The 8844-nt window shown below is 32.5% G+C and overlaps 1 pseudogene; it reads right to left on the minus strand.

Annotated features, from left to right (window-relative positions):
- Positions 1-1682: 1682 nt before the first annotated feature.
- Positions 1683-2303, minus strand: LOC106750480 (annotated as a pseudogene).
- Positions 2304-8844: the final 6541 nt, after the last annotated feature.

Here is an 8844-nt window from a genome sequence, read left to right on the forward strand (position 1 = left end):
ACGCAAAATTTACGTCTCCTCTCAACATCAAAGGACGCTGTACTAACGTACTTTGTGTTCAAAATGCTTGAAAATGTTTCTAACGACATCTATTAGTGTATTAGAGAAGTTAGAAATCGAATGGTAAGACATAATGCTGTACCCGACAAGCAGGTGTCGTATTTACCGCAGGTAGTCGTTTCGGGAGGGGTCGAGAAAGAGCTCAAAATTTCAATGAAAACGATTTCTGGCAGATATAAAACCGTTTGTCTCTTATTCTAGAGGATTCAAAGGATTTTTTAAGCCAATAAAAAAAGAATCAATTTTTTGAAATTTCTACTGTGGTGTAACCCCCTAAATGTTGCAAATTGCCATTTTCATGCAATCGATTGTCACGAAATTTTCGTTCTGTGTCTCTACTTATTGTCGCTACTTTATAAGTATATATAAACTTTACAGTAGGTATAAATACAGTAGGTATATATATAGTAGTAAGTATATATATACTTTATAAGTATATATAAACTTGTAGTATATAGAACATTCATTTGGCATTCAGATTTTGATCGTTCTGGTGGTGGCAGTGGAATTATCTTTTGACTTGCAGACATTGTTTTGTTTTCTGTGACGTATAATTTTTCAGTAATTTTCGGAGAAGATAATTTTTTTAGTTCCTGACTTCCGTCAGAGTCGAATTCACATTCCTCCGATGAAGAATAATTTCTTTTAGCTCGTATATGTCTCGATATTTTTCGCATCTTATCTCATTTTCTACGCCTTCTTTAATTGTAAAATCTGATAATTGTTCAGTCAGAAATAGTTTTTCTTTTGCTGTTATGAATCTGAAAATATAGACAAAAATCATTGAAATGACACATCGATATATTTACAAATAATGAACAAAATTTAATTTTTATAAAATGTTAGTTACTTATTTTACAGAAAATCTTCAGTACGTCATACATTTTCCAATTCGCGTTGTCTTCAGGAGACAATTGCATTCAGGAAACGCGATAACCCTTTTTAGTTTTGCTGAATCCCGAAACGTAAGATAACAGCATTTTGTTTCATCATCATTAAACCAAAGTGAAAGCGCTATTACTAGGCTATTAAATTCTATAATTCTATAAATCTTCCTTGCGGTCATATTTTTGCTTCCAATATAGATTACTTAATTATAAAATTAACCAAAAAATAATTATTTTATTTTACAGAAACAGACAAGAAACAGAATGTAAAAATTTACAAACAAGACTGCAACTAATATTTAGAAATAATATTAAAACTATTCTACATCTACACAAAACTATTCTACACTTACGTTAAGATTATTGTCCAACTTACATATTTACTAAAAGTGGAGTGCTGATAACAACTATTACATATTTTACAAATATATATTAGTTTTGCACACATATATTAAAGAACATACGACAAACTCTTCGCCATATGGAATTTTCCAAGCTCTTGCTACCACAAAATTATGAGTCCATGCATTTAAAGTTCGCGTTTCATAATTTTCGGTCATAATGTTTATGTGTAAAAGTGAAGATTTTTTAGATACATCATATAAATCTTGTACATTCAATAACTGTTTCCCACATTACAAATATTGTTTCATCACATCACGTTTCGTCGCATTAAATATTGTTTTCTACTTCTATACACTCTCCATTTTCTAATATACAGCAATTATTTCTTTATCATCGCAGTGGATCTCGTAAATGAGTTGCGTAACGTTTTGTATTGACCAATAATATTATCATTTCGATGTAGAGAAAGTGTTGCTTTTCTAAAATTGCTTCATAGATTTTTATTTTTTCATATTTCGAATTCACATTTTCTATTTCGCCAAGTATTCTTGAAACTTGTTACAGTGGTTTGTCTCGTTTTCTCATTAGTTTTTTAATTGTCGCCGTATAATTTTCAAACAGCTAAAATTTTAAAGTTAAAATTTTGAAGTAGCTAAAGTTCTTCAATATTACGAATTTTCTTACGTCTGGGATAAGATATAGTAGATTGTATACGTTGTGAGACACAAATAATTTACCATACAGTTTTGTAAAAATATTAACAAAATGTTTCAATAAATTTTGTGCTTAATCTAAATAATGATCTTTCTCACAAAAAACTGTATTTAACAATAATGATATAGCAACATGAAGCGTTAAAAAATTGTTATGCATGTCTCTGTCTAAAATATCGTTTAAAACAACAAGTCCTAAGTATAAAAAAAACGTTCTCTATTCTGTTGTTTTCCTTTGTTTATAATCGTTCAAAGATCTAGATATTCTATTAAATTCTGATAGCACAGTTGGTCTCATATTTTTAGCGGTTTAGAAACTCGTTTGCTAATGGTTTTGGCTATTCTGCTTGGAAATACATGTTTCAATCATAAACGTATTAATCTTTGCATTATTACTACTATTATACTAACCACACTAAATGCATATAATAAAGTGGTACACAAGAAACTAATCTAAAGTTGTCTATTTCGTTTAACATGCAATTCCCTTGCTAATATTCTCCTATGTATTTATTATTTGCCAGTGTTGAATCTATTCACGAAGAGATATTTTCATTTATTCCCGGAAAACATACATGTCTATGTCATTCATTTCTTATAGCACTGAAATTTATTTGTATAACTAAAAAAATCATGTATGGCTTTTCACTACAAGAATAAATGATTTTGCTAGTATATCGCAAATCAATATACATACAATACATCATAAAATTTAATTTGATTGCTATATCGTTGTCAATATATCCTGTTCTTATTAAGAGTTTTATATCAGATACAAATTTCAGTAGGAACTCATTGGGATTTTTTAGTTTAGTATATCTATAATATAGTCCTGCAACATATACTTTACAACACACATTTTCTAACGAAAGCATACATCAAAAACAAACATTTGAGGACCAATATATAGACATGCCATCAATATTAATTAACAAATCTAGTATGGCAACATTTTTATTACTTTCTCTTATATCAGTGATCATTCATTGTACAATACTATTAATATTAAAGTAACAATATTAATTATCTCCCATTGGAACATCAGCATTTCTTGGAGTTTATAAAAATATTCTGGAGTCCTGTGGAAACGTTGTATTTGTAAAAGTATCTAAAATATCCAAAAGTGCTATCAACGCAAAGTATATGGTTTTATATTTTATTGTCTATTCTGCTACAGTGTTTACAAAATTGTCATCTACATTTTCATTTAAAGATATCACTTATTACTAATGTCACAATAATAGTTATCATCATCTATACCTATTGCTTCTATCGCCTCGGACAATAATAATACATCATTACTTTCAATATCTTGATTTGGGGATAAATAAGCTATGTTTATAATAACCATTATCTATATTTCTTATCTTCGCAGTAATTTTTTCATCACATTCTATATTCATTGCACTGGCACTACTGCAACGCAAAGTTTATCCTGTCTGTAATAACCTTCTACTAAAAGACTCGGTCTCTAATCTAGCCAAGCACCTAAGACGACTCTTACAATATATTTTATATTTGCATGCTCCACTCATAATATGGATTTTAAAACAAAGACAGGTAAGTTAATTTCTTAATATCTAAATATACAACTAAATATTACATATTATTTTTATATTACTAGCAATTTATTAAAATACGCATGAGATGAAGAGATGCATACCTCAAAATGCTATTTTGTCGTAATACAAAGCTTTATTATATTTAAACAATTTATTTGTTTACTTTCTCCTTTGCTGTTTACTGCTAACAGGAATTTGTTTGTTATATGGTCCATATGGCGCTTCGAAGTGTTTATAGTGCCAGTGGGTCCTTCGTATACAGCGCTCACTAAACTGCTTCCTCTATTGAACGCAATCTCAAGCGAAAGAGTAAAAACATTGACTGAGAAGCGCAATTTAAACAAAATGGAGGACTCACTTGTGGTCTGTTCTTTTTAGCTGTACTATTAAATTTGTGCAATAAGTTAAAATGAGACAAGTATAATTTGTTTCGTTCTAACTTATTAAATCAGTTCAGAAAAGTAGTTAAAAAGAACAGACTAAGTGTTCGATGGTACTACGCACGACATACGGGGTGCATTCGCTTTGGATGCCTACACTCTTTAAACCATAGAGATATAAGAATAGAGGGAACAAGGGATATATGCTACCTGTAAGTGGAAGTGATAGAGGTCAAGAGAGAGATGGATGCCGAGTATCCTATCTGTCTCTTTCTAGTCGAGCGCTGTGATTGGTTGTTACAATGAGCCGCCAAAACGACCACGCGACGTCAGGAGGGGAGAAAGCAGACTAAAATTTCGTTTTGTAAATATGTGTGCACATGTGTGTAGAATTAAAATTCGTTAAATATTCGAACATTAACAAAATAATAATTGGACGCGATTTGTTTAAAAATAAGGCATTGTNTACCTCGATTCCCCCGGCAGAGACAAAAAATTTTCATATTTTCGTAGCTCCTATTCCTGGTCTGGCAAATTCTAAAAGTATTCATGCCATGAAAAACCTCTTTCCAATTTGCCGTTCGCAACCGGCGTTTAAACTGTAGGTCCCATATGCATTTGTATAATATGCGTGGGTACCACAGGACATATGAAAGAGAGAGAGAGAGGTAAGCTCGATATGGGCTGTTGGAGCGCCATTGAATCGGATATATATATGTATACACATAAAGTTGAGCATTTAAAAATTTGTTTAATATTAAAGTAACATTAAATAATATTTTTTTGAAAATATTATTAGAAGTGAACAAATATCAATCCAGACAGCACAAATGTTCAAAATTGGGACATGAGACGTCTTTTAGACGTCTCGAAGTCGTGTTTAAGAAGTCGTGTATAAGACGTCTTTAAGATGTTTTTAAGAAGTCTAAAAGATGTCTTATGTCCCGATTTTGGACATTGTGCTATCTGGGTATTTATTAATCTGGGTATTTATTATTGAAATATTATTTAATATTAAATAATGTTATTAGAATATTATTAGAATATTACGTCTAATATTCTAAAAATATACTCAGAATATTACTTAATCAGGGACACGGACCAAATGAAAACATAGTTCCAGCTCCGGTTTCGCTCCATTAAAACATTTAATAAAGTTTTCGGTTTCTGTTTCGCTTTTCTGGACAATAAAAATACTGGTAAAAATTTAAATTATGGTTTTCTCCGCTACCGGTTCTTTAAACTTGTTTCCATAATGAAATTTTTATTAACTTAATTTATATATATAACATGTGTAATATGTTAAAAAAAAATAAATACACTTCCTCGAAGTGGATGATATTTCTTCACTATATCTATTGTATTTTCTGCTCTAAATTTTTTTGTTTATATATTATCCTCGTTACTTATAATCTTTTACTATCGGTATATGTAAATTATGTAGATTCTGGGAATATTCGAAGAATATCCTGATATTCTTCGAGTTTTTTCAAAATATTCAAGTTTGGTTAGAATACTACATGGGCTCAAAAGTCCAGGAATTTTTAATGAAAAAAAACGTTTTTTAGGCAGTTATATTTATTCTTCAACATAGTTGCCTTTTAGTGCAATTCACTTGGTATAGCGATTTTCCAACATTTCGATGCCCTTTCTGTAGTACGAATTGTCCAAGCCTTCGAAATACGCCTCGGTTTCCGCGATGACTTCCTCATTCGATGTGAATCTCTTTCCCTGGAGCTACCGCTTAAGGTTTGGGAACAGATAATAGTCGCTGGGGGCCAAATCTGGAGAATACGGCAGGTGAGCAACCAATTCGAATCGTAATTGGTCCAATTTGGCCATCGCTTTCAAGGACGTGTGTGATGGTGCGTTATCGTGATGGTACAGAACTGTTTTCTTTGCCATATGGGACCGTTTTTTCTTTATTTTGTCGTTCAATTTGTCCAATAACGCTGCATAATACTCTCCCGTAACTGTTCTTCCATTCTGCAGGTAATCGATGAAGATTATGCCATGCGCATCCCAAAAAACGGAGGCCAAAACCTTCCCGGCCGAGCGTTAGTCTTTTGGCCGCTTTGGTCGGCTTTCGTGGCTTTTCAGCCACTCTGCAGGCTGCCTATTTGACTCAGACGTATGGTAATGGATCCACGTTTTATTCATCGTCACAAAACATCGAAAAAAGTCCGCTCGATTACGCTGCAACAACGCCAAACCGGCCGTTGAATCATAAACGCGCTGCTGTTTTTGGTCGACGGTCAGCAAACGCGGCACCCATCGCGCAGATAGCTTTTTCATATCCAAAACATCGTGCAAAATGTCTCCCTCCCGTTCTTTTGAGATACCAACGACCTCAGTTAACTCGCGCAACTTTACTTTACGATCACTCAAAACGATTCGATGCACTTACTTTACGATTTCCGCATTTGTAGCCTCTTTTGGTCTTGCAGAGCGAGGTGCGTCTTCGGTGCTTGTACGACCCATTTTAAATTCACTAAACCATCCATAAACTGTTGGTCTCGAAAGAGCAGATGTGGGATAACATTTCTTCAATCATTTCATTGAATGTTCATGAGTTTGATCAATATACGATATTCCTGTTTTTTCATTTTTTTTACGAAGGCGAGGGTAGCGACATTTAAACGACTGTGGCTTGTAAACGAATTAACGAAATGTCATGAAACTTCACACATAAACTAGTGACAGATGAACCTCTCGAAATAAATCATATTCATTTTCTAGTAGAGCCATCTACTGAAAAATCGCGGAACTTTTCAGCCCATATAGTAATTTGTACAATTCAGGATAATTGCCTATCGTTTTATCCAAAAATTGTAATAAATTATTTATTTTATTTATCCTCTTCTGTTCAATATCGTATGCTTGAAATTCATTTTCTATATGTAATAATAATTAATCAATGTTTTGCTTTTTTATGAGAACTAGAATTTTATTATGAAATGATAAAGACTATTATTTAAAATCACAATATAAAAACCGAAATTGTTAACCAAAAAAATTTTTAACCGAAAAAAACGTAACGGTTCTTATTTTGGTTCCGGTTCTGTAGACTGTAGGATTATGGTTCCTGTCCGACAAAAATACTAGTTTCTATACGGTTTTCGGTTTGGTTACCAGTCCGGTCTGGGTCCCTGTTCTTAATATTAAACAATGTTATACGCTTAGAGGGTATAATCTGTGAGTACAGAAATAAATATGGCAAACGAGAAATTTTCAATGCAGCTGAAAGATGGAACGGGAAACATATATATATATATATATATAATATTTCTAACCCCAGAGGAAGCAACACGTTTAGAAACCAAAGTTTATTATTGTTAAATTTGTAAACTACTAGTTAGAAAAAATAATCTTTCTTAATTAAACCAAGTATCGAATGTATTACGAGTCTTTAAAAGCAAAGATGTTTTAGTGCTATTATAATATTATCTTTTAAATATTTTTATGATTGTAAGAAAATATAATATCTAGCGTGTGACGCTTAATCAAATAATATTAGAATCAGTCTTTTATTCGTCATTAACGCACTTACGATCGCTCATAAATACCAAAGGAAACGATTTGTAAACGTTTGAAAGTGCTTATCAACTAACAGGAACGGCTGAAAATATCGCTTATAAGCTTGAGCTCTTACAGCGTGTGAGCGTCCAAAGAGAACGCACCCGTGGTATTCTCTATTAAAATGCTGTTCTACTATTGGATATCGTATGTCGTATCATCGGACGCTGTGTGAATCTTTCATAATATATCAACCATGCGAAAAATGCAATACTTGTTGCAATTTTGTAAGGAGATTCTACTAAACCTTCAATAATATTTTAATGTAAAATATATCTTAATTATAATGTATATTTTTACTTAAGGTTATATATACATAATTATAATGTTAGGATGCGTCCTGATGGAGTAATATATAGCGTTACGGAACTGTAATGGAAAAACAACTAGGAAGAAGACTAACTAATCAGAATAATTTCGCTATCGTTTCATTCCGCTTTTTCGTGGCAGGATTCCCCATGGCATACAATTTACAAATTGGAATGGTAGTGCATACGGTACATAACCTGTATAACAATTCCCCAAACAATCTGTTAAAATATAATCATTTCATATAATATAGTAAAGTATTTATGATATTTTATCTACCAGCAAAGTTATTTATCATTAATAACTGATACATATTTTTTTTTTATTTCTGTAATAATTGTTTAGTTGTAAAATAATTTGTACAGTTTATTAACAATATATTTATTATACACAAATATTTCAAAGATATTCCAAAGAAATCTCTAAAATATCCAAATATAAGGTCTAGTAAAAAGTAATCCATTATTTTTGTATCAAATTGGAGGCTTTATTTAACATAATTACAATGATCCGATTTAGGTCAAATATGCACCGTTTTGTTCGATAACTTGTTGCCATTTCGAAGGTAATTTCATTATGCCTCTCTCATAGAAACCCTCGTCCCTATTGGCAAAAAACTGGGAAAGTCGATTTTCACAAGCTTCTTTTGACGCGAATTTTTCACCAGCAAAAAAATTCGCCATAAACAGGAACAGGTGTTAATCATTTAGTGCCAGGTCCGGACTATAAGGTGGATGCAAAAGAACCTCCCAACCAAGCTCTCGGAGCTTCTGGCGAGTCACTATTGATGAGTGTGGCCTGGAGTTATTCTGATGGAACACAATTCCTCTCCTATTGACCAAAGCTGGCCGCTTCTGGGCGATTGCTTCCTTCAGACGGTCCAATTGTTGACAGTCAGGTCCGAATTAAGAGTTTGGCCGTAGGGGAGCAGCTCATAGTAGATAATTCCCTGCCAATCCCACCAAATACACAGCAAAATCTTCCTGACCGTCAACCCTGGCTTGGCCACCGT

Source organism: Dinoponera quadriceps, unplaced genomic scaffold, assembly GCF_001313825.1.
Source record: "Dinoponera quadriceps isolate SergipeBrazil2010 unplaced genomic scaffold, ASM131382v1 scaffold368, whole genome shotgun sequence".
NCBI classification, from domain to species: Eukaryota; Metazoa; Arthropoda; class Insecta; order Hymenoptera; family Formicidae; genus Dinoponera; species Dinoponera quadriceps.